At 35.9% G+C, this 27,806-nt stretch overlaps 1 pseudogene across 1 annotated transcript in view; it reads right to left on the reverse strand.

Annotated features, from left to right (window-relative positions):
- Positions 1–747: 747 nt before the first annotated feature.
- LOC307057949 (neurexin-1-beta-like) overlaps positions 748–27,806 on the reverse strand; it is a 37,693-nt pseudogene continuing 10,634 nt past the window's right edge. Inside the window, exon 2 of the transcript in view lies at positions 748–1,994. The product of the transcript in view is annotated as a neurexin-1-beta-like (transcript). The remainder of the gene's footprint in view (positions 1,995–27,806) is intronic.

Here is a 27,806-nt window from a genome sequence, read left to right on the forward strand (position 1 = left end):
AAGCGTGCATGGACATTTCCCAATGATTGCATCTATACCCTCTTGTTTTTTTCTTTCTGTTTTGAAATTTTAGTGTGAAAATGTGCCTTATCTTTCACATTGTTGAAAATAAGGCCTCCATACTTTGTTTTTTTGCCCTCACAACCAGAAGGAGGCTTTTTGAATGTGTTCCTACACAAGTCTTCAAAAAAGCCAGCACTTTGTTTCAAGTGCAAGTTCCAGCCACTGCTCCAGTTGTGCCAGGTAACGGACTCTGAAAAGGCTTGCAGGTCGAGTCACTCAAAATGACAGTCTTCTCTGGCAATTGGACTAACTGACTTCTCGGGAAAGTGCTAGCACTTTGGCTAAATCCAGGATCATAGGTAGCTTCTTTTTCTGTGTTGTGTTTTGTGTTATTTTTGTGTTGTGCATCCCGATGTTGTAATACTCCTTTGCTTTATGAATGCGTGCGATCACCACTGTCTTTTAGAAATGTTCCAGCAACATAAAGACAGGCAGAGTAAATTAAAACACTGTGGATGTTAGGGAATTTATTGACCTCTGCTTTTTTTTTTTTTTTTCCTTTTCTTTTTTGGAGAAACAAGAGCATGAGATACTTGTTATTATTTTTTAAAAACAGTCTTTCCTTCCTGATTGCATTCCCTGTCTTCTTTTTTATGTGCTTCATAAAAAGGAAAGTAAATAAGTTTATATTATGTCTCAGATAAAATGAAGACTTTCTATACAAGGGTCCTTCAGATCTTGGGATTAGACGTAATACTCTTTATCCTTGTTTTTCTTGTTTTTGTTGGCGCTTTTCACACTGCTAGGTTGTTTCTCCTTTACTACAGCCCCATTGGACTGTGCTGAGTTACTGATGTAGTTTCGACTCTCATCCACGTGGTATGAGCCTTCATCCCGGTTTCTGTATTTGTACATGGTGTAGAGGAGGATGGGATGCACAGGGTGGCAGCGGCTACGATCCCCACAACCATGCCCATGGTGCTGCTGGACTCCCGAATCACTTCTGCTGAGCCTGGGTATGGCTCTCTCCCGCCTGCCCGGGTTGGGTTGGCTAACCCACCTGAGCTCGGCTCACAGGGGTCAATGTCCTCGTCATCGCTGGGACACTCCGCTGAGGCCACAAGGATGTCATCTGTGGTCTGGCTAATGGGTTCTTTTGTAGGGGGCTTTCCTCTTCTGTCTGTGCTAGTACCCAGGGTTGTGGTGGTCTCCATAATTGACATGGACATCTCTGACTGCATTGCAGTGGCTGTCGACTCACTTGTCATAGAGGAAGGCACTTCACCAACCAGTCTCATATTTCCCACTATGGCAATGTTGGCATCATTTTCGGCTGCCATATTCAGAACTTTCAAGCCATTGTAGTAAAGCCCAGAGAGCTCACCCTGGAAGGGCTGGCCCTGGTCTTTCCCGCCAATTATTATGGTTGCTTGGCTATTGAAGATTGTGAGCTGACGCCCTTTGTCGAGTAGCCATTCATCAACTACTTGACCAAATCGATATGGAATTCACTGTCTAGCAATCGCCAGGCGCTCGTTATCATTGTTTCCTGCAGGGTAGCGCTCAATCACTGGCCAGCTGTCCACCTGTAACATGGCATTGCCACCACTCCTCGTGAAATGGACTACATGGTATTTCCCATCATTAATGATTACATTGGACTCTTTGATGGTGATGTCATCTGTCCCAACATTAAATTTAACTCCGATTTTTCCTTGATGTATATGCAGCTCTAGGTAGTCTCCCAGGCCAGAAGAACTGTCCACTCGCACCAATACAGCTTCTTTCTGAACAGTGCTAAACCCTATGGCCAGTCTGTCTGCTCGTGTACTTGGCCGGTCATTAGGAGGCCACTTATACGTGATTTGCCAACCACCTTTGTTAAAGATATATGTTGTCCCAGACGTCTGAAGCAAGGTCCTGAAGAGAACCCCATTGTGTGCGTGCAGCGGACTGCATGCCACACATGGCGGCAGACTTTGCTCTGGCTCCTGGGGTAAGGAGTATCATGTATAGTTTTAAGCAAGGGGTATTTGGATCCCCATGACAGTAAGCATTACTCATCCAATTTTAGGACCACAGGGCCATTCTCTAGTATATCAGTCTTTCTAAGACTGGAATTCCTAGCTGATGCTATTTCCACAAAGCCCGGCAACAGAAAGTGTATTAGAGTGGGTTGTCTTTGAATACATCTCCCATTTAAGACATTCTAAGGAGCAAATGTTTAGTTTAAATGCCTCCTACTTTTTTTATGTATGTACAGCTTTTTAAAAAGGATTCATTTTTGAAAAGATTTATTGATAAATGGTAACTACTTATAACCAGGAAGGTTGGTGTTCCAGAAATTCTGAGAACAGGAGGGAATCAGAAATATGACCTAATGTTTCAGGGTTACTCAAGTATCTATATATAAATTATTATCAAGATGACTTTTTTAAGAAGAAAAGTACTCTTCAGTAAAGACGTTTATTTTTTAATTCTAGAGAATAACGTCATATTTAACTTTTGTCCAGACTTATGTAGCAATTCCAAAAGAGAATGTCAAAAAATAGTATATATTCAAGTAAAGATTACCTTAGCTACAGATAATAAACTATAAAATGTTCAATATTTCACATAAAATCTTAGGTAAGACTGGAAAAAATGAATGAAAGCAGAAACATTGACACCCAACCTTGTTAGATCAATTAAGCAGTTTGCTAAAACATCTCTAGGCAAAAGATCATTATAAAATAGTAGTACTTATGTGAATGAAACTCAAACTACAATAAATGTAATAGAAAATTTAACTACATTGTTGACAAAATGACTTGCTTAGATTCCTTTGTAATATGGCTTTGGGGCCTGATTTATTTACATTAGTAATCATCTCATGAACTCCAAGTGGCAGGGTTTCACATGAAAAATAATATAGGATTACAATTTCTAGGAGTCTTGATGTTAGGCAATAGAACAAATAGACTAAGTTTATGATGTAGAAATTTTCTGATACAACGTGAAGCAGTCAGATACTAAGATTTTCTTTTATCCTCAGAAAGAATCAAATAAATCTTGAGTTGTTATACCAAGAGGACTTAAAAATATATTAACAGCAACACATGTAAAAGTGACACTCTTTATTTGATGTATAATTTGTCAGTCTTAGAATAATACCCCAAAATTCTATGGGTTCAGCTGCAAAATTATGGTTAATCAAGATGTCAATATCCTGTCTTGAAATAAGAAGTCAAATAGCTCTCATGCTTTTGGTGTAAGAGAAAACATTCTAAGGAAAATTCTGTACCAAACCATACTGGAGTATAGAACAGATGTGTGCTGTGTCTTCCCCAAACTCTTCCCCTATTTTTCTTCAGTAATAAACACAACTTGTCTGAGGTTTTCAAAACAATGACCCAGCTAGCAGGGTCTATCTTTTGGATAAATGTGATTTGAGCATTGATAGAAAGGTTCTTTCCCTACAAAATACATCCTTCTCTCCTTGATAATGTTAGTAGAAGTACATGACTTATCCAATGGTTTCTTCTTTATATATCCTGACATCACATATATAAATATTTTCACTAATTACGGAGTTAATTTAGTATAACTTTGGGATGATACAACAAGGCTATCATTAGGTTACACTAGGAAAAAAAAAAAAAAACTCAAAGCTGCTAGAGTTCTATCCAAACCCTTCCTTCCACCCTATGTCTTGGATAAATACCTCTTGACCCCTGACAAAGGCTAGCTAGTTCTAAACCTCCCGCCCCCCCAAAAAAGAAGAAAATTAAAATTTTGTAGAAAATAAGGAAAGATACACGAGAACCTTGGGAAACATCTGTATTTAAGAACTAAGAGAAACCCAAGTGTCAGTTAAAACAGGGAAAACAAGAGAAGTTGGGAGGGCAATAATAAAAAATTAGCATTATAAAGCCAGAAACGAAAGAGCTGATTCCAAAAGCTATCAAAAATTTGAAAATAAGCCATAGAGAAAAAGGACTGCGAAGAAGACCATTGGAAAACCATAGATGACTTTCAAGTAAATTTCAGAAATGTGGTGTGATGGAAGCAGGTGTGTAAGGTTAAAGAATTACTTGGTGATGAATAAATGAAAAATTTTATAGATATGAATCTTACCAAGAAATTGAGAAGTAACAGCAAGGCAAGAGGTAGGACAGTAGTTTAATAGGGAGAGGTTGTTTGTTTTCTTTTGTTTTCTCACAGTGTACTTGTTTATATGCAGAGGAAAACAAATCCATGGAAATGGTAAGCCCGGTGATGCAAGTGGGATAGAATGTAATTGATAGTGGAGGAGATGGCAGCAAGTGCCTGCAGGGCGACATTACTTATCTTTGGATTCCTAGTTCCTAGCATAATTTCTGGCTCAGAACAGAAGTGAATAAACTGGTTTTTAAATTAATGGGCACAATGGGAGACGTTAGACCAAAAAAAGAGGAAGCCACTTCTGAAACCATAGAAAATGATAACAATATGGGCAAACTTATAAAAACAGTGTGGAAGTTAAGAGAGATTGGAAATATAAAGGAATTTCAGAGTATAGAAATTTTCAACCAAGTAGGAGGCAGCCTGAGGCTGTTTTGGGAGAGTTAGTAATGGGGATAAGTGTGGGAGAGTGATTAGAGTAGAAACTTTTGGAGATGAGCCCTGTGTAGAACTAAACAGTGCTAGGAAAGCCAATTCTAAGAGGCACTGACTGTTCCAAATGAAATACAAAACTTCAGTCAATAAAACTCAGAGTAAACTACTTATGTTTTTGACAGATCTTTATGATTATATCACTTCTTCTCAAAATCACTTTGGGCTTAATCATTAATATTTCAGTTTGTGTTCTTTTGAAGAAATATTTCTGTCACTTAAGACATTTAATATAGCTGCTTAATAACTTCTGGAATTTGGAAAGATAATACCCAGTTGCTGTTACTCTTGTAGTAAAATAGTTTTCTGTTGCTAGAAGTCCAAGACAATTAATAAATACTATTCCATTTATATACAGTCGTATTCAGGTACTCCTTTTAAATTACATTGTAATTTAAACAAAATGGAACAATGTAATTTTATTTCCATATCTAATTCTCGATTGACTTTTAGTTGAATGGTAACAAGACTAGTTTTCCTATTTCCAGCAGTAGATTGGACCTAACAATGATAGATCAAAGCTATTAGTCTGTGCAGAAGATCAGTTAAAGTAGGAAGCCCCTCATCATAATCCTTGCTACAGCTGTCATTAAATTCCTCCTGCCGCATGAAAGGCTGGAACAGCTGGAAATGGAGAAAAGCAGTTAGAAAAACAACTGGGTTTTTTAATCAGAAATGTTGCCTTGTGTCTACTGCCTTTTGACAAGGAGTACTGCTGTGCACACAATGTGTCTAGACTATAAGTTGTCGACACTCTCTTCTCAATTTTATTCTTTGAAATTGAATGAATATGCAGTGAGAAAGGAGACAGTTCTGATTTGAATTTGAGCACAACATTCAGCTGTGTGGTTAAAAATCTCTCTTAATTCTTCTCCACCTGAATTCTGAACATCCTAATTACACTTGGCAATACTTTGAAATAGCATGATGGACTTGATAAAGGATGAATTGTGGATGAAAGCAGAAATGTGTTTTATTCCAGACTCAGCAGCTATCTTAAGTGTATGAGTTGAAGAAAGCTATTTAATCTGATGTCTTAGTTCATCATCCTTCAAATTCAGATAACACTAGGCACATCATAGTGTTGTTGGGAGAAGGAAATACAAACAAATCACCTAACTCGGTAGGTGCTTAATAGATGTATGTTTCAAGAATTGCCTCCGTTTATTCATGTTTACAGGAAGGAATCAGATTACGTTTGTTAGATACAGGTTCTCATTTCATTGGTGCATTTATTCAGGAAAATGTTGTTAGTTTTCTTTGAAGAATGACTGAAATGCCCATCAAATCTGTTTTTGTACAGTAATTAATTCACTTCCAATGCTTTCAATTAGCTTAATATAAGCCCATTGTTTAAATCCCTCATCTTCTTTGGATAAAATATTCTCTTTTGACCCCATGTTTTGTTCCTCACAAAACTAAATAGCTTATATCCTGTAGTTCCTATCTCAACGGATTCAGACAATTTAAAAACTGGTTTATGAAAGAACTCATAAATTTTACCTTCTAAAAGAATTGTTTTCTGAAAAGTAAGTTTTTCTATTTCATTCAATAAACACAATTATCAGCAAATAATATCAATACCTTAAATCTAATACGCCCACAAGTCAGGTTCTTTTGTAATTCCACAAGATGTAATTCCACTAGGATATATTTTACTGAGGTTTTATAGTATGCAAATGGATAACTGAAGTGTCTTCAATTAGATTTCCGTGAGTAGAGCATACTATTTCTTTATAGGTAGTTTGAAGAGAATTACAAACACATTCTGTAAATGTTTTCTCTTAAGGTCAGATGGGTTTTAGGGAAATGTAATCTTTATTTTTAAATCATTGATATTAAACTCATTTTTGAAACCAAATTAGCTTACTTCCAAAAAAAATCAGTTGGGTATTTAAAATCATAATAAATGGAAATTATTAAATCACAGTTTGTCCAGAAAGATTTCAGTTTATTTTAACACTAATCTTCAAAGTTAATCATGTTCATTTTTTTCAACCTTATCATCAGCTTTTCGTAATAATGAACATTTACGACCTTCATGAGTTTTCATTGATTTCGGTTACTATCTTTTTCAGTTGTAAAATGTTTTCTTTTGTATCTTCCCCTTCTGTGTTGAGACATTTTATTACATCACTGGGGTCATGCATATCCATAATTGCTTGTTGAAGCATTTTTGTGGTGACTGCTTTAAAATCTTTGTCAGGTAGTCCTAACATGGTTGTCATCTTGGTTTAGCATCTGCTAATTGATTGGATATAAATTTGAGGAGGAGGAGAAATAAATCTACCTGGACTGCCTTTTGTTACTAGATTGGGAGTCAGGAAATGCAAAGCATAGTTTATTTTTTTCTGTTAGGTGTGGGGCTCATAAGCAGCCCCTGCCACTATACTGTTCTTCCAGTCCTGGAGTCTCTAATTAACACTATCTTCCTCATTACATTTCAAAAACTTTTCTTTTGTCTTTCAGAATTATCCTTTATTTGCCTCTTGTGTTATTTCCAGAGTTATAGTTGCACCTAGCATGGAGTAGTGAATTTACATAATCTTTTCTGGCTGGAATCCCTGCACTTTTTAAAGGAATGAGTAACGGTGCTAACTTCAAAACACTTTGAAAATAAATACGTAATACAAAAATCACTTCTTAAAATTTATATTATAATCTAGATTTTATTCAGTGCAGTACATATCACAAAATGAGACATAACTATAATATTTGTTTAAAGTAATATTTTAAACGGGTAAAGATGAAAATGTGAAGACTATTCACCTAGAGCAGTTTTAAATAGCTTAAAATCTAAAAAGACTAGTTCTAGTAGGAAAAAATATCTATAAATGAAAGTAAAAAAAAATAGCAAACTAAAATGGACTGTCAGTCCAGATTCTGCATCTCATTTTTATTCAGCAATCATTATTCATGTTTCAGTTTGCCTCTATTCCTAATTTCTTGATAATGAACTTCAGATCATGACATCCAAAAGTTAATTTTAAAGTGGAAAATTACGGAGTGGTCTATGATGTGGCTGAATTACTATAAAGTTTTAGAAATGAGATAAAGTGATTGTGAGTGAAATAATGCTTTTGTTCATTTTATTGGAGCATTTGGAGGTTTAGAGCAAAGACTTGGTTTAATTAGAAGGATTAAAAATTTAATATCTTTCTCTTTTCCTCCACTTTCTGATCTCTGAAATCACTGTGTGTTATGTGGAAATCACCATAACATTACCTTTTTAAAAGTTGACTTTCAGACCAGAGGGCAGAAAGCAGAAGCAAGAAAAACTACAAACCAGCAGCCTGTGGAACAAAAACCACATTCGCAGAAAGATAGACAAGATGAAAAGGCAGAGAGCTATGTACCAGATGAAGGAACAGGATAAAACCACAGAAAAACAAGTAAATGAAGGGGAGATAGGCAACCTTCCAGAAAAAGAATTCAGAATAATGATAGTGAAGATGATCCAGGACCTCAGAAAAAGAATGGAGGCAAAGATCAAGAAGATGCAAGAGATGTTTAACAAAGACCTAGAAGAATTAAAGAACAAACAGAAATGAACAATACAATAACTGAAATGAAAACTACACTAGAAGGAATCAATAGCAGAATAACTGAGGCAGAAGAACGGATAAGTGACCCAGAAGACAGAATGGTGGAAGTCACTGCTGCGGAACAGAATAAAGGAAAAAGATTGAAAAGAAATGAAGACAGCCTAAGAGATCTCTGGGACAACAATAAATGCAACAACATTCACATTATAGGGGTCCAAGAAGGAGAAGAGAGAGAGAAAGGACCAGAGAAAATGTTTGAGGAGATTATAGTCGAAAACTTCCCTAATATGGGAAAGGAAATAGCCACCCAAGTCCAGGAAGCACAGAGAGTCCGATACAGGGTAAAACTAAGGAGAAACATGGCAAGACACATAGTAATCAAATTGGCAAAAATTAAAGACAAAGAAAAATTATTGAAAGCAGCAAGGGAAAAATAACAAATAACATACAAGGGAACTCCCATAAGGTTAACAGCTGATTTCTCACCAGAAACCCTACAAGCCAGAAGGGAGTGGCATGATATACTTAAAGTGATGGAAAGGAAGAAACTACAATCAAGATTACTCTACCCAGCAATGATCTCATTCAGATTCCATGGTTAAAAGCTAAGAGAATTCAGCACGACCGAACCAGCTCTACAACAAATGCTAAAGGAATTTCTCTAAGTGGGAAACACAAGAGAAGAAAAGGACCTACAAGAGCAAACCCAGGGCTTCCCTGGTGGCGCAGTAGTTGAGAGTCTGCCTGCCAATGCAGGGGACACGGGTTTGTGCCCCGCTCCCAGAAGATCATACATGCTGCGGAGCGGCTAGGCCCATGAGCCATGGCCGCTGAGCCTGCATGTCTGGAGCCCATGCTCCACAACGAGAGAGGCCACAACAGTGAGAGGCCCACATACCACAAGAAGAAAAAAAAAAGCAAACCCAGAACAATAAAGAAGATGATCATAGGAACATATATATCGATAATTACCTTAAACGTGAATGGATTAAATGCTCCAACCTAACGAAACAGGCTTGCTGAATGGATACAAAAACAAAACCCATATATATAGGCTGTCTACAAGAGACCCATTTCAGACCTAGGGGCACATACAGACTGAAAGTGAGGTGATGGAAAAAGATATTCCATGTAAATGAAAATCAAAAGAAAGCAGGAGTAGCAATACTCATATCATATAAAATAGACTTTAAAATAAAGAATGTTACAGGAGACAAGGAAGGACACTACATAATGATAAAGGGATCAATCCAAGAAGAAGATATAATAATTATAAATATATATGCACCCAACATAGGAGCACCTCAATTCATAAGGCAACTGCTAACAGCTACAAAAGAGGAAATCGATAGTAACACAATAATAGTGAGGGAATTTAACACCTCACTTGCACCAATGGGCAGATCATCCAAAATGAAAGCAAATAAGGAAACAGAAGCTTTAAATGACACAATAGACCAGATAGATTTAATTGATATATATAGGACATTCCATCCAAAAAGAGCAGATTACACTTTCTTCTCAAGTGCGCACGGAACATCCTCCAGGATAGATTACATCTAGGGTCACAAATCAAGCCTCAGTAAATTTAAGAAAATTTAAATCATGTCCAGCATCTTTTCTGACCACAACACTATGAGATTAGATATTAATTACAGGGAAAAAAACGTAAAAAACACAAACACATGGAAGCTGAACAATATGTTACTAAATAACCAAGATATCACTGAAGAAATCAAAGAGGAAATAAAAAAATACCTAGAGACAAATGACAATGAAAACAGGATGATCCGAAACCTATGGGATGCAGCAAAAGCAGTTCTAAGAGCGAAGTTTATAGCTATACAAGCCTACCTCAAGAAACAAGAAATATCTCAAATAAACATTCTAACCTTACACCTAAAGGAACTAGAGAAAGAGGAACAAACAAAACCCAAAGTTAGAAGAAGGAAAGAAATTATAAAGATCACAGCAGAAATAAATAAAATAGAAACAAAGAAAACAATAGCAAAGATCAATAAAACTAAAAGCTGGTTGAGAAGATAAACAAAATTGATAAACCATTAGCCAGACTCATCAAGCAAAAGGAGGAGAGGACTCAAATTAATAAAATCAGAAATGAAAATGGAGAAGTTACAACAGACACCGCAGAAATACAAAGCATCTGAAGAGACTACTACAAGCAACTCTATGCCAATAAAATGGACAACCTGGAAGAAATGGACAAATACTTAGAAAGGTATAACCTTCCAAGACTGAACGAAGAAGAAATAGAAAATATGAACAGACCAATCACAAGGAAGGACATTGAAACTGTGCTTAAAAATCTTCCAACAAACAAAAATCCAGGACCAGATGGCTACACAGGTGAATTCTATCAAAACATTTAGAGAAGAGGTAACACCCATCCTTCTCAAACTCTTCCAAAAAATTGTGGACAAACGAACACTACCAAACTCATTTTATGAAGCCACCATGCCCCTGATACCAACACCAGACAAAGATACTACAAGGAAAGAAAATTATAGACCAATATCACTGATTAATATAGATGTAAAACAAAATACTAGCAAACAGAATTGAACAACACATTAAAAGGATCATACACCATGATCAAGTGGGATTTATCCCAGGGATGCAAATATTCTTCAATATACACAAATCAATCAATGTGATACACCATATTAACAAATTGTAGAATACAAACCATATGATCATCTCAATAGATGGAGGAAACGATTTTGAGAAAATTCAACACCCATTTATGATAAAAACTCTACAGAGTGTGGGCATAGAGGGAAACTATCTCAACATCATAAAGGCCATATATGACAAACCCACAGCAAACATCATTCTCAATGGTGAAAAACTGAAAGCATTTCCTCCAAGATCAGGAACAAGACGAGGATGTCCACTCTTGCCACTATTATTCAACATAGTTTTGGAAGTCCTAGCCTCAGCAATCAGAGAAGAAAAAGAAATAAAAAGAATACAAATTGGAAAAGAAGAAGTAAAATTGTCACTGTTTGCAGATGACATGATACCATACATAGACAATCCTAAATATGCCACCAGAAAACTGCTAGAGCTAATCAACGAATTTGGTAAAGTTGCAAGATACAAAATTAATGCACAGAAGTCTCTTGCATTCCTATACACTAACAATGGAACATCAGAAAGGGAAATTAAGGAAGCAATCTCATTACCACTGCAACAAAAAGAATAAAATATGTAGGAATAAACCTACCTCAGGAAGTAAAAGACCTGAACTCAGAAAACTGTAAGACACTTCCAGGCGTCAGACTATACTACAAAGCTACAGTAATCAAGACAATATGGTACTGGCTCAAAAACAGAAACATAGATCATTGGAACAAGATGGAAAGCCCAGAGATAAACCCGTGTACCTATGGTCAGCTAGTCTATGACAAAGGAGGCAAGGATATACAATGGCGAAAAGACAGTCTCTTCAATAAGTGGTGCTGGGAAAATTGGAAAGCTACATGTAAAAGAATGAAATTAGAACACTCCCTAACACCATTCACAAAAATAGACTCAAAATGGATTAGAAACCTAAATGTAAGAGCAGACACTATCAAACTCTTAGAGGAAAACATAGGAAGAACAGTCTTTGACATAAATCACAGCAAGATCTTTTTTGATCCACCTCCTAGAGTAATGGAAACAAAAACAAAAATAAACAAATCATACCTAATGAAACTTCAAAGCTTTTGCACAGCAAAGGAAACCATAAACAAGACGAAAAAACAACCCACAGAATGGGAGAACATATTTCCAAACAAATTAACAGAGAAAAGATTAATCTCCAAAATATATGAACAGCTCATGCAGCTCAATATTAAAAAAACAAACAACCCAATCCAAAAATGGGCAGAAGACCTTAATAGACATTTCTCCAAGGAAGACATACAGATGTCCAAGAAGCACATGAAAAGCTGCTCAGTATCACTTATTATTAGAGAAATGCAAATCAAAACTACAGTGAGGTATCACCTCACACCAGTTAGAGTGGGCATCATCAGAAAGTCTACAAACAACAAATGCTGGAGAGGGTGTGGAGAAAAGGGAATGCTCTTGCACTGTTGCTGGGAATGTAAATTGATACAGCCACTTTGGAAAACAGTATGGAGGTTCCTTAAAAATCTAAAAATAGGACTACCATATGATCCAGCCATCCCATTACTGGGCATATACCCAGAGAAAACCATAATTCAAAAAGACACATGCACCCTAATATTCATTGCAGCACTATTTACAATAGCCAGGTCATGGAAGCAAACTAAATGCCCATCAACAGATGAATGGATAAAGAAGATGTGGTACATATATACAATGGAATATTACTCAGCCATAAAAAGTAATGAAATTGGGTCATTTTTTGAGACGTGGATGGATCTAGAGACTGTCCTACAGAGTGAAGTAAGTCAGAAAGAGAAAAACAAATATCGTATATTAATGCATATATGTGGAACCTAGAAAAATGGTACAAATGAACCAGTTTGCAGAGCAGAAATTGAGACACAGACATAGAGAACAAACGTATGGACACCAAAGGGGGAAAACTGTGGGGTGGTAGTGGTGGTGGTGTGTTGAATTGGGCAATTGGGATTGAGATGTGTACACTGATGTGTATAAAATTGATGACTAATAAGAACCTGCTGTATAAAAAAAAAAAAAAGATTTTTCCCTTTTCCCCTTTGTAGCCATACTTTTCTTCACCCCTAACTCTTGGCAAGTGCTGATCTGATTTCTTTTTCTTTCTTTTCTTTTCATTTTTTTTTCTTTTGAGAAGAACTAACATTTATTGAGCACTTCCCATACACAAGGAATTTTCTTAATCACAGAATATCTGTAACATAGGATATGTATTTTATTTTGCATGACTGTCCCTGCATAGTCTTATTACCCCATGCTTATTTTTATTTTTTTAACATATTTATTGGAGTATAATTGCTTTACACTGGTGTGTTAGTTTCTGCTATATAACAAAGTGAATCAGCTATATGTATATATATACCCCCATATCCACACCCACTTGTGTCTCCCTCCCACCCTCCCTATCCCACCCCTCTATGTGGTCACAAAGCACCCAGCTGATCTCCCTGTGCTATGTGGCTGCTTCCCACTAGCTATTTTACATTTGGTAGTGTATATATGTCAATGCCATTCTCTCACTTTGTCCCAACTTACCCTTCCCCCTGCCTCTGTCCTCAGTTCCATTCTCTACATCTGTATCTTTATTCCTATCCTGCTCCTAGCCTCTTCAGAACCATTTTCTTTTTAGATTCCATATATATTTGTTAGCATACGGTATTTGTTTTTCTCTTTCTGACTTACTTCACTCTGTATGACAGTCTCTAAGTCCATCCACCTCACTACAAATAATTCTGTTTGTCTTTATAGCTGAGTAATATTCCATTGTATATATGTGCCACATCTTCTTTATCCATTCAGCTGTCTGTGTACACTTAGGTTGTTTCCATGTCCTGGCCATTGTAAATGGAGCTGCAGTGAACATTGCAGTACATGACTCTTTTTGAATTATGGTTTTCTCAGGATATATGCTCAGTAGTGGGATTGCTGGGTCATATGGTAGTTCCATTTTTAGTTTTTTAAGGAACCTCCGTACTGTTCTCTATAGTGGCTGTATCATTTTACATTCCCACCATCAGTGCAAGAGGCTTCCCTTTTCTCCACACCCTCTCCAGCATTTATTGTTTGTAGTTTTTTGATAATGGCCATTCTGACCTGTGTGAGGTGATAACTCATTGTAGTTTTGATTTGCATTTCTCTAGTAATTAGTGATGTTGAGCATCCTTTCATGTGTTTGTTGGCAATATGTATATCTTCTTAGGAGAAATGTTCATTTAGGTCTTCTGCCCATTTTTAGATTGAGTTTTTTCTTTTTTGGTATCGAGCTGCATGAGCTGCTTGTATATTTTGGAGATTAATCCTTTGTCAGTTGCTTCATTTGTAAATATTTTCTCCCATTCTGAAGGTTGTCTTTTCATGTTGTTTATGGTTTCCTTTGCTGTGCAAAAACTTCTAAGTTTCATTAGGTCCCATTTGTTTATTTTTGTTTTTATTTCCATTTCTCTAGGAGGTGGGTTAAAAAGGATGTTGCTGTGATTTATGTCATCGAGTGTTCTGCCTATGTTTTCCTCTAAGAGTTTAATAGTGTCTCACCTTACATGTAGGTCTCTCTAATCCATTATGAGTTTATTTTTGTGTATGGTGTTAGAGAGTGTTCATTCTTTTACATGAAGCTTTCCAGTTTTCCCAGCACCACTTATTGAAGAGTCTGTCTTTTCTCCATTGTATGTTCTTGCCTCCTTTATCAAAGATAAGGTGACCATATTTGCGTGGGTTTATCTCTGGGCTTTCTATCCTGTTTTGTTGATCTATATTTCTGTTTTTGTGCCAGTACCATACTGTCTTGATTACTGTAACTTTGTAGTATAGTCTGAAGTCTGGGAGCCTGATTCCTCCAGCTCCATTTTTCTTTCTCAAGATTGCTTTAACTATTCGGGGTCTTTTGTGTTCCCATAGAAATTGTGAAATTTTTCATTCTATTTCATTCTATTTCTGTGAGAAATGCCATTGGTAGTTTGATAGGGATTGCACTGAATCTGTAGATTGCTTTGGGTAGTATAGTCATTTTCACAATGTTGATTCTTCCAATCCAAGAACATGGTGTATCTCTCCATCTGTTTGTATCCTCTTTATTTTCTTTCATTAGTGTCTTATAGTTTTCTGCATACAGGTCTTTTGTCTCCTTAGGTAGGTTTATTCCTTGGTATTTTATTCTTTTTTTTTTTTTTTTTTTTGCAATGGCAAATTAGAGTGTTTCCTTAATTTCCCTTTCAGATTTTTCATCATTACTTTATAGAAATGCAAGAGATTTCTGTTCATTAATTTTGTATCCAGCTACTTTACCACATTCATTGATTATTCCCAGTAGTTTTCTGGTAGCATCTTTAGGATTCTCTATGTATAGTTGCATGTCATCTGCAAACAGTGACAGCTTTACTTCTTTTCTGATTTGGATTCCATTTATTTCTCTTCCTTCTCTGATTACTGTTGCTAAAACTTCCAAAACTATGTTCAATAATAGCAGTGAGAATGGGCAGCCTTGTGTTGTTCCTGATCTTAGTGGAAATGGTTTCAATTTTTCACCATTGAGAACAATGTTGGCTGTGGTTTTCTCATATACGGCCTTTATTATGTTGAGGTAAGTTCCCTCTATGCCTACTTTCTGGAGGGTTTTTATCCTTCAGTTTGTTATTATAGTGCATCGCATTGATTGATTTGCATATATGGAAGTATCCTTGCATTCCTGGGAAAAACTCCACTTGATCATAGTGTATGATCCTTTTAACGTGCTGTTGGATTCTGTTTGCTAGTATTTTGTTGAGGATTTTTACAACTATGTTCATCAGTGATATTTGCCTGTAGTTTTCTTTTTTTGTGACATCTTTTTCTGGTTTTGCTATCAGGGTGTTGGTGACCTTGTAGAATGAGTTTGGGAATGTTCCTCCCTCTGCTGTATTTTGGAAGAGTTTGAGAAGGATCGGTGTTAGCTCTCCTTAAATGTTTCATAGAATTCGCCTGTGAAGCCATGTGGTCCTGGGCTTTTCTTTGTTGGAAGATTTTTAATCACATTTTCAATTTTAGTGCTTGTGTTTGGTCTGTTTATATTTTCTATTTCTTCCTGGTTCAGTCTCAGAAGGTTGTGCTTTTCTAAGAATTTGTCCATTTCTTACAGGTTGTCCACTTTACTGGCATATGTTGTTTATAGTAATCTCTCATATCCCTTCGTATTCCTGCAGTGTCCGTTTTTACGTCTTTTTCAGTTCAAATTCTGTTGATTTGAGTTTCTACCTTTTTTTTCTTAGTAAGTGTGGCTAATGGTTTATCAGTTTTTTTAATCTACTGAAAGAACCAGCTTTTAGTTTTATTGATCTTTGCTATCATTTCCTTCATTTACTTCTGGTCTGATCTTTATGATTTCTTTCCTTCTGCTAACTTTGGGGTTTTTTCTTCTTCTTTATCTAATTGCTTTAGGTGTAAATGAGGTTGTTTATTTGAGATTTTTCCTCTTTCTTGAGGTAGGATTGTATTGTTATAAACTTCCCTCTTAGAACTGCTTTTGCTGCATCCCATAGGTTTTGGCTCATCATGTTTTCATTATCATTTGTTTCTAGGTATTTTTTGATTTTCTCTTTGATTTCTTCTGTGATCTCTTAGTTCTTTAGTAGCATATTGTTTAGCCTCCATGTGTTTGTATTTTTTACAGTTTTTTTCTGTAATTGACATGTAGTCTCATAGCATTGTAGTTGGAAAAGATAGTTGATACAATTTCAATTTTCTTAAATTTAACTAAGGCTTGATTTTTGACCCAATATATGATCTATCTTGGAGAATCATCCATGAGCACTTGAGAAGAAAGTGTATTCTGTTATTTTTGGTTGGAATGTCCAACAGATATCAATTAAATCTGTCTTGTTTAATGTGTCATTTAAAGCTTATGTTTCCTTATTTATTTTTATTTTGGTTGATCTGTCCATTGGTGAAAATGGGGTGTTAAAGTTCCCTACTATTATTGTGTTAGAGTCCATTTCCCCTTTTATGACTGTTAGCATTTGCCTTATGTATTGAGGTGCTTCTATGTTGGGTGCATAAATATTTACAATTGTTATTTCTTCTTCTTTGATTGTTCCCTTGATCATTATGTAGTGTCCTTCTTTGTCTCTTGTCACATTCTGTATTTTAAAGTCGATTTTGTCTCATATGAGAATCACTATTCCAGTTTTCTTTTGATTTCCATTTGGATGGAATATCTTTTTCCATCCCCTCACTTTCAGTCTGTATGTGTCCCTATGTCTGAAGTGGGTCTCTTCTACACAGCATATATTTGGGTCTTGTTTTTGTATCCATTCAGCCAGTCTATGTCTTTTGGGTGGAGCATTTAATCCATTTACATTTAAGGTAATTATTGATATGTATGTTCCTATTACCATTTTCTTAATTGTTTTGGGTTTGTTATTGTAGGTCTTTTCCTTCTCTTGTGTTTATTGCCTAGAGAAGTTCCTTTAGCATTTGTTGTAAAACTAGTGTGGTGGTGCTGAATTCTCTTAGCTTTTGCTGGTCTGTAAGGTTTTAATTTCTCTGTCGAATCTGAATGAGAACCTGGCTGGGTAGAGTAATCTTGGTTGTAGGTTTTTCCCGTTCATTACTTTAAATATGTCCTGCCACTCCCTTCTGGCTTGGAGAGTTTCTGCTGAGAGATCAGCTGTCAGCCTTATGGGGATACCCTTGTATGTTATTTGTTGCTTTTCCCTTGCTGCTTTTAATATTTTTTCTTTGTATTTAGTTTTTGATAGTTTGATTAATATGTGTCTTGGCATGTTTCTCCTTGGATTTATCCTATATGGGACTCTCTGTGCTTCCTGGATTTGACTAACTATTTCCTTTACCATATTAGGGACATTTTCTACTATAATCTCTTCAAATATTTCTCAGTCCCTTACTTTTTCTCTTCTTCTTCTGGGACCCCTATAATTCAAATGTTGGTGCTTTTAATGTTGTCCCAGAGATCTGTGAGAGTGTCCTCAATTCTTTTCGTTCTTTTTTCTTTATTCTGCTCTGCGGTAGTTATTTCCACTATTTTATCTTCCAAGTCAGTTATCTATTCTTCTACCTTAGTTATTCTTCTATTGATTCCTTCTAGAGAATTTTTAATTTCATTTTTTTGTTGTTCATCACTGTTTGTTTGCTCTTTAGTTCTTCTAGGTCCTTGTCAAATGTTTCTTGTATTTTCTCTGTTCTATTTCTAAGGTTTTAGACCATCTTTACTATCATTACTCTGAATTCTTTTTCAGGTATACTGCCTAGTTCCTCTTCATTTGTTTGGTCTGGTGGGTTTTTACTTTGCTCCTTCATCTGCTGCATAGTTCTCTGTCTTCTTATTTTGCTTAACTTACTGCATTTGGGGCCTCCTTTTCACAGACTGCAGATTCATAGTTCCCTTTTTTTTTTTTTCTGCCCCCAGTGGATAAGTTTGGTTCAGTGGGTTGTATAGGCTCCCTGGTAGAGGGGGTTGGTGCCTGTGTTCTGGTGGATGAGGCTGTATCTTGTCTTTCTGGTGGGCAGGACCATGTCCGATGGTTTGTTTTGGAGGGTCTGTGAACTTATTATGATTTTAGGCAGCCTCTCTGCTAATGGGTGGGGTTGTTTTCCTGTCTTGCTAGTTGTTTGTCATGGGGTGTCCAGCACTGGAGCTTGCTGGTTGTTGAGGGGAACTGGGTCTTAACGTTGAGATGGAGATCTCTGAGAGAGCCCTCACCAACTGATATTACGTGGAGCTGGGAGGTCTCTTGTGGACCAGTTTCCTAAACTCGGCTCTCCCACCTCAGAGGCACAAGCGTGACACCCAGCTGGAACACCAAGACCCTGTCAGCTACACGGCTCAGAAAGAAAGGGAGAAAAAAAAGAAAGAAAGGAAAAAAAAATAAAATAAAATGAAGTTATTAAAATAAAATTTTAAAATATTACTAAAATAAAAAAGAAGAGAGCAGCCAAACCAATAAACGAATCCACCAATGATAACAAGCTCAAAAATCTATACTAAGATAAACATAAAAATCAGAAACTAGTCAGTCGTATACAGCAAACCCCAAGTCTACAGTTGCTCCCAAACTCCAGCACCTCAATTTTGGAACGATTCATTGTCTGTTTAGGTATTCCACAGATTCAAGGTACATCAGTTGATTGTGTAGATTTAATCCACTGCTCCTGAGACTGCACAGAGAAACTTCCCTTTCTCTTTGTTCACACAGCTCCTGGGGTTCAGCTTTGGATTAAGCCCCACCTCTGCATGTAGGTCGCCCTCTGGCATCTGTTCTTCGCCCAGAGAGAAGGATGTTAAAGAAACGGCTGATTAGGGGGCTCTGGCTCATTCAGGCTGGGGGAGGGAGAGGGTACAGAATGCAGGGTGAGCCTGCAGTGCCAGATGCCAACATGACATTGCACCAGGGTGAGGCGTGCTCTGTGTTCTCCCAGAGAAGTTGTCCCTGGATTACGGGTCGCTGGCAGTGGCGGGCTGCACAGGCTCCCGGGAGGGGAGGTATGGATAGTGACCTGTGCTTGCACATAGGATTCTTGGTGGCTGCAGAAGCTACCTTAGCATTTCATTGTCGTGTCTGATGTTCACTCTGATAGCCTCGGCTCACGCCCGTCTCTGAAGCTCATTTAGGCGGTGTTCTGAATCTCCTCTCCTTGCACACCCAGAAACAATGGTCTCTTGACTTTTAAGCAGTTCCAGACTTTTTCCCGGACTCCCTCCCGGTTAGCTGTGGTGCACTATCCCCCTCCAGGCTGTGAAGCTGCCTGTGTTCATGCAGCCAGACCCCAGTCATCTCCCCAGGATCTGACCTCCAAAGCCTGAGCCTCAGCTCCCAGCCCCCACCAGCCCCAGCGGGTGAGTAGACAAGCCTCTCAGGCTGGTGAGTGCTGGTCGGTGCTGATCCTCTGTGTGGGAATCTCTCTGCTTTGCCCCCTGCACCCCTGTTGCTGTGCTCTCCTCCGTGGCTCTGAAGCTTCCCCCCCGCCCACCCCCCATTTCCACCAGTGAAGGGGCTTCCTAGTGTGTGAAAACTTTTCCTCCTTTACAGCTCCCTCCCAGAGTTGCAGGTCCCATCCCTATTCTTTTGTCTCTGTTTTTTCTTTTTCCTTTGCCCTACCCAGTTATGTGGAGAGTTTCTTGCCTTTTGGGAAGTCTGAGGTCTTCTACCAGAGTTCAATAGGTGTTCTGTCGGACTTGTTCCACATGTAGATGTACTTTTTATGTATTTGTGGGGAGAAAGGTGGTCTCTATATCTTACTCCTCTGCCATCTTGAAGGTCCTTCAACACATTGTATTTACACTACTGAATATTTGCAATAAACCCTTACCTCTCAAGTAGGGGGAAAAAGAAGTCCATCATTAAATAATCTGTGGAGCAATGCCATGTTTAACCATTCTCATTGTTTGATTTTAATTACCTGTTTGTATCAGGAAACTGATTCACATCCTCTGAATACCATCTAAAATTACAACCTAAAATCTAAGTGTATTTGTTTTTGTTGTCAAACACTAAGTACCATGTAGGAAAAAAAGGAAAGTTTCCTGCCCATCCGTATCTTTGTCATTGCTTTAAATAGATTTTCCTTTTTCTTATGAAGAATTTCAAATATCACCAGCTCTAGTAGCAGTCATAAAAGTTTACCTGTCGTGTTGAGCTCTGTTTCATGAACATTTCCAAAATTCGTACTTGCAAATCTAATATTAATCTGTTGGGAAAGAAATTAGGTTCTGAGAAAACCAGATATCTGAAACTTTTCTCATTTTGCTTTTCAGAACATGCCTTATTTTTATCTTATAACTAGTGTTTCTATAGATTAAAACTTTAATAGATCTGCTCTTAATTTATTCACTGAGTTATATATTCACATTGTTCAAAAATCTAAGGTCACGTTGATTCTTGTCATTCTAGCCAGTGGAGAGAGGAAAAGAGCAGATGTCCAGAGCCAGAGTTTCCCTCTTAATTAAGGAAGACAGAAGTTGTACACATCACTTTGGATTATACTTCAGTGCCAAAAGCTTAGTCACATATGTACAACTACAGGAGCTTAGGGATATGGCTTTCCTGTGTGGGCAGCCAGGACCCAAACCAAATTCTATTACTGTGGAATTAGAGAAGAATGATATTAATGGGCATCTGGTAGCCTTCAACCACCAGAGAATGCCTATTCCCAAGTCACTGGAGCCTGTATGACTCCAAAGCCTATGCTCTTTACATTTCATATCCAGATGTACTGGCAAGAAATTTATTTTGTTGTGTCATCTTTATAAGTATACTCTCTTCCCAGTAGCCCTTCACTAACTGAGGATTTAAAGAGAAAAGTTACCTGTTTTTAGTATACTATTTGTTACTTTTGGAATACTGTATTTCCCTCCCACTAAGTTATAGTAGACATGAATTTTAGGTAGCAAGCATATAATAAAAGGATTTATTGAATTTGGAAATTACATTAACATAATAGTACAACTAGCCCATCCTAGCAAGAATCTCTGCTGTAGCAATTCTGGTAAGTGACTCCTTAATCACTGTCAAAGCATTACTTCTTTGAGGTAGAACACACTCTATTCATGAGGCAGTCCATTCCTTTGTTGGATAGAGTCTGATTGAAATGTTCTTCTTTAATTAAACAAAAATCTCTTTCCCATTAATATTCACTCAATAGCTTTAGTTTATGCCTTCTAGAGCTTCACTGTTTTATATGACTGCCACTAGACTCATGTGACTATATAAATTTAAATTAAAATTAGTTAAAATTAAATAAAATTGAGAATTCTTCGGCCACACTATTGAGCACATTTAAAGTCTCAATAGCCCTATGTGGCTAGTGGCTACAATACCAGACACTGTAGAGAACATATTTGTTATTGCAGAAAGTTCTTTTGGACAGTAGTATATCCAGAGAAAAACAGACTAAATCTATTATGATTATTAATTGCCCTTCTAACATCAAAAATACGTTTTCTTTTTTTTTTTCTTTTTTTTGGAAAGGTCAGCTTAAAAATCACTTTAATTCAATTAAAAGTATCAACATCTTACTTTGTTTCATGCTCTTTTTTGAGAATTCAGGATAAAGTAGTGGACAAAACATTCTTGTCCCCATGGAGGTTTCATTTTAAGAGAGAAAGATAACCAAAAACAGACAAATCAAATAAAACAACAACCATAATAAATAAGTAAAATATGTAGTTTGTAAACTCTGATAGTCCTTTGGAAATAAAAAATGTAGGGGAAGGGGAGGGAGGTGTAGGAATAGATGTGATTTGAAGTTTTAAATAGAGTCATCAGAACAGGCTTCACTGAGGTGGTATTTGAGCATGGACTTGAAAGAGGTAAGGCAATTGGCCCTGTGACTGTTTGGGAGAAGAGTGTTCCAGGTAGAAAGAACAGCCAGGGCAAAGAGCACAGCAAAATAGTCATTGTGACTGGAGCAGAGTGAACAAGGAGGGTTATAGTAGCAGATGAGGACATCATAGCAGTGTGAGGGAGGGTTGTACACAGCTTTGTAGACCCTTATAAGCACTTTGTGGAGCCATTGTAGAGTTTTGAGGAGAGAAGTGAAATTTTTTGACAGTTTATAAAAGCTAAATTCTGCTGTAACGTTGGGAATAGGTTTACAGCAGGGTATGGGTATATAGTAAGGGTAAAATCATGAAGTTATATTTATTACTTTGCACAGTTTATAAAATTATTTCCTGACCCCTTATCATCGTAACTTCCATTGTATTCTCTAGTTGGCATGATCCAGTTACAAGAGTCCTTCTTAAAATATGGCTCCAAGAATCGAACACAATACCCCAAATAATGTGACAAGAGATGTATATAAGACAATTACATTTCATGATATAAACACTCTTTTTCTAATGCTACATTTAAAGATTTTGTTAGATGTTTTTAATAAGTCACATCTCTTGAAGATTTTGATTGAATTAAATCCCTGATGATTTTTTTGGACTTATTAACAGAAGTTTCCTAAATCATGCAGTTTATTATTTTGAAATTAAATGCAAATCTTATGTTTATCCTTGTAAAGTTTATCTGTGTTTTTATTTTTTTCTTCCTTACACAGTGTATCCTAGTGTTTTTAGTTTAATGTTTAATATTAGCCATTTTATAGCTTTATTTAAACTTTAAATATAATAAGTATTAGTTCTATGCTTTCACTCAAATTATCAACATATTTTTGTAAGACAAGGACAAGAACAGAGCGCTGTGGCATTCCATTGCCTGGAATTTCCATTTAGCTGGAAAGATGGTAACTTGGGTGAAAGAATAGAAAAAATACTCATTTTCCAAATTAATACTGAAGCATTAATTAATTCTCATTTAGTACAATGCAAACACTTTCTAAAATCACTATCTTAACTATGAATAAAGTTTACAGAGAACTTTTCAAAATGCTTAAAATACCCATAAATTCCTATCCAATCTGCCCCCAGGCATTACCTATCTGGTCCTATCTCCTATTTTTCATCCCTTTCTCTCTCTGCTCTTGCTACTCAGGGACTCCTTCATGTCCCTCATACTTACCAATCATGCTCCCTCCTCAGGCCCCCTGCATATCATGTTCCCTTGTGTCCATAATGCTGCTCCCTGACCAGATACCTGAATATATAACCCCAAAACTTCCTTTAAATGTTTCCTGAAATTTCATCTCTTACAGAAGCCTTCACTCTCTACTTTATATAATATTGCAATAAGCCTTAATATTTCCTAGCCCCTTGCCCACTTTATTATTCATCACATTAACTTACATTTTCTAACACAATATACTATTATTTTGGCTACTGTCTTTCCCTTGCCATGGGATCATATGATCCATGAGAGAGGGGCTTCTGTTTCCTTTAGTTTACTGATGTTATTTCCAGCACTTAGAATTGTGCTTTGCACATAATATGCAATTAGTAAATATTTGTTGAATGAATAAATCATCCTATCTCCTGGGATTATCCCCTTAAATAATTTGATTTGATTAGCTGACTGTGGAAATCCAAGAAGAAAAATCAGTAAAGAAAATCACTAAAACCTCATACAATTTCTCAATGAAGCCAAAGAATCTACTTGTTCCAAAATTGCAACTGACTTGTCATCACCAGAATCCACCCTTGTTCACATAATAAATATTATGTGTATTAATCATGAATAAAATGAAAGATGATCTTCAAAACTTAATTTGACTATAGATTTTAATATTGTTTACACATAAATATTTTATCAGTTATAAATGAGAACTGGAATTTATTTATTTGATTTTTTTTTCTTATTTCTATAGTTTACTGTATTTGGGATACTAAAGAGCACAGAACTAGGGTGTGAAAAATATAAAAATTGAAATACCATTTGGTATATAATTTAGTTAAACCACATTGAGAAAAAAACTTTTAAGAAAGCAATTTGATATTTATTATTAATCTGACTGGAGCCTTGGTGGTAAAGCGTGTGGTGATGGGGAGAGCCTGCATTTGAGAATGAGCAGGTCAGTTAATAGGTCAAAATATTTCAATAAATAAAAGCCAGACAAGCTTTTTAGATAAATACCCACAATCTTGGTCTTTGGAGAGTTAACTAGTTACTTCCAAGAAAAATGTATCAGTTCCACTCATAAATTCCAAATTTGGTACAGAGATGATTTGGACAGAAACAGATGATTTGGTACAAGTTAATCCTTCCTCTTTTGAACTTCAGATACTGGAAACTAAAACCCATTGTTTAATGATTTCTGAAGTCATATGACCAACAAAAACGTTTCTGCTCTAAATCTGTTTTTACTGATATTGGGTGGATATCTCCTGCATCCATTCATCAGGAATACTTATATTCCACATTTTGTTAATCTGGAAGTACAAATAGTTAGGTACGTCCAAATTTTAGGAAGTCCTAACTAAAGATTAAAATACTGGCATGGGGATTCTTTTATTTATTTATTTATTTATTTTATTTTATTTTTTTTGTGGTACACGGGCCTCTCACTGTTGTGGCCTCTCCTGTTGCGAAGCATAGGCTCTGGACGCACAGGCTCAGCAGCCATGGCTCACGGGCCCAGCCGCTCCACAGCATGTGGGATCTTCCCAGACCGGGGCACGAACCTGTGTCCCCTGCATCGGTAGGTGGACTCTCAACCACTGCGCCACCGGGGAAGCCCATTTTATTTCCAAGTTGGTTCTTTGTTTGCATTTTAATAATTTAAATATTTGGTTACTTCGTTTTCAATAGAAAGAGTGGTAAAAAGAATGAGAATGACATGAATGAGCATAAAGAATTTCTGAATTTGATTACATATGCTTTTACTTAGTTCTTATTCATATGGGCAACATGAAAATCTATTTTGAATAAACTAAAAAAAATTTTAGCTAATAAAATTTTTGACCTATATTTGATCATTTTAATAAGGATGCATTGTGTGTAAACACATGTTGATGAATTGAGAATTAAATTAGAATAATGCATAGCTATTATTTTGTACCTTCAAATATACATTAATAGGATCCAGATCAAAGTATTTTAATTGATTGAAATCGTATGATTGAAACTACATTTACAAAAGAAGCCCTTTAAAATGCTAATTTTAGTGATAGTCCTGTATCTGCATTACTGCAAACCTTAAAATGTATTCTTCTATTCCACACAGCAATATTTTCACATTTTAAATATGGATTTTGAAGCACATAGATTCGATTAATGGCATTCAGACATATGTTCTTTTCTTCTAAGACATTACACCAAAGAAGTCAGAAAATGCATTAGAAAAGCCACACATGTCTTGATGCTCATCAATGCTATTAGAAAAATAAAATTCTCTTTCCAAACTTAAGGTTTTAAAAGTGATTTTCAGTTGGAAATCGTATTTGTCTATTCTATCTTAAAGCAACTAAAATGGAATTTACAATTAAATTAAAGACTTCAATGGAATAGTAAAAGGAAAAAAGCAATCTCACTGATAATGATAAACCAAAATAACCTGCTTAATAAAAGTTGTCAAAAATTATAAAAGGATATTTTGGAATAACGCATATATCCATTTGAAAGTTCGTCCTTAGAGAGCAGAGAATCTGCTATGTCTCAGGAGCTCGGTAAACATTTAGAGAATAAAAGAATGAGTAAATTAATGAAGTTTAAAGAATTTGATGTACTTTACAAATTCTCATCTTCTGTTCTCTCATAAATTAGTGTAAAAAGGATAAAATTGAAGTGCTATACACACCTTGGAAATCTAGTCCATTGGGCTATACAACAAAGAGAAATAAATCAAAAGGAGGTATGCAGCTTAACCTGAAAGATTCACAGTCGTTCCGAAGTACAAAAGACAAAACTATAAACTGATGAAATAAACTACTGTATATTTTTAAAAATTAATTTATTAAATGAACATTTATTGAACATCTGCACTACACAAGGCACAATGAAAATTAGAAAGAAATCGAAGGAATTGTAAGTATCTGTGGAAATAAAAAAAAAGGAAAGTCACAGTAAAAAACACTGAAAATTATTAACACATTATGAAGTAGTGAGCTTATCTTTTTAAAAGATTTTTTAAAGGATGACTGTACCATTAAAAGTTTAAAATTCTACTCACAATAACTTCCCTGTTCTATTTCTATATTTACCACATTCTGAATTTCAGAAATTCAGTTTCTCACATAACCTGAAGGGAAGAATGATCTATCTACTTATCAGTACATTTAACATTATAAATTAATGATTTTTTAAAAAATATTTGCATCTCATTTGCTTTATTTTTTTAAATCTTCCAAATTGTTTTTCAAAAAATCTATACTCATTACCACTAGAAATCTGCAAGTTTATCCACATCCTCACTCGTACATGGTACTATCAGACTTTCAATTTTAGTCATTCTAATGGTTATGTGGAGGTATTTCACTGTGGTTTTCATTTGCATTCCTTTAGTTACTAATGAGGATGAGCATCTTTTATTTGCTTATTTGTAATACATATTTTCTTGGCTAAATATCTGTTCAGTCTTTGCCCGTGTACTAATTAGGTTGTCTGCCTTCGTGATATTGAGTTGGAAGAGGTTTTTGTTTATTTGTCTGTTTCATAAATTCTAGACACAAGTCCCTTATCAGAACTACTTTTTCAAAATATTTTCTCAGTCTGTGCTTTGACATTTCATTTTCTTAAATTTTATTTTATAGTTTGTAAGGTTATTTTGTCCTATTTAAAAATTATTTGTCTAAATGAATGTCACTAGATTTTCTCCTATTTTTATCTAGACATTTTATAGTTTTGTTCTCAAATTTAGCTCTGTGATCCATTTCTGGCTATTTTTTGTTAAAGTAACAAAATGGTGTAAGAGAAGCATCTGAGTCCTCGCACCATTTATTGAAAAGATTATCCTCTTCAACTGACTTGCCTTGGAAACTTGGTCAAAATTCAATTGACCATATGCATGTATGAATTTTATTTTGTTAATCTATATGTTTATCTTCATGCCAGTACAACACTATCTTGATTACTATAGCTTTATGTAAAAGCTTGAAGTCAGGTAGGTGAGATCCTTAAATTTTGTTCTGTAATTGATTTTTATATATTGACTTTATATCCTGTGACATTGCTCAACTCAGTTTTTAGTTCTAGTTGCCCTTTGTTAATTCTGTAGGATTTTCTACATAGATGATCATCTTGTCCACAAATAAAAACAGTTCTGTCTATTCCTTTTCAATCCATTTCCTTTTAATTTTGTTTTTCTTGCTGTTTATTGCACTGGCTAAATCTCCAGTACAGAGTAGAATGGAAGAATACTCATCTTTACCTTGTTCCCAACTTAGGGGGAAAGCAATCATGTTTTCACCTTTAAATATCATGTTAGCTTTAAAATTGTCATGTTTCTCCTTTACCTAGATGCTTTATAGCAAGCTCCCTTTTATATCTCATTTACTGAGGCTATTTTTATTATGAATGTTGAATTTTGACAAATGTACTTTTCCCTGCATCTGAGATGATCCTCTGGTTTATTTGTTTTATT

Source organism: Hyperoodon ampullatus, assembly GCF_949752795.1.
Source record: "Hyperoodon ampullatus genome assembly, chromosome: 9".
NCBI lineage: Eukaryota > Metazoa > Chordata > Mammalia > Artiodactyla > Ziphiidae > Hyperoodon > Hyperoodon ampullatus.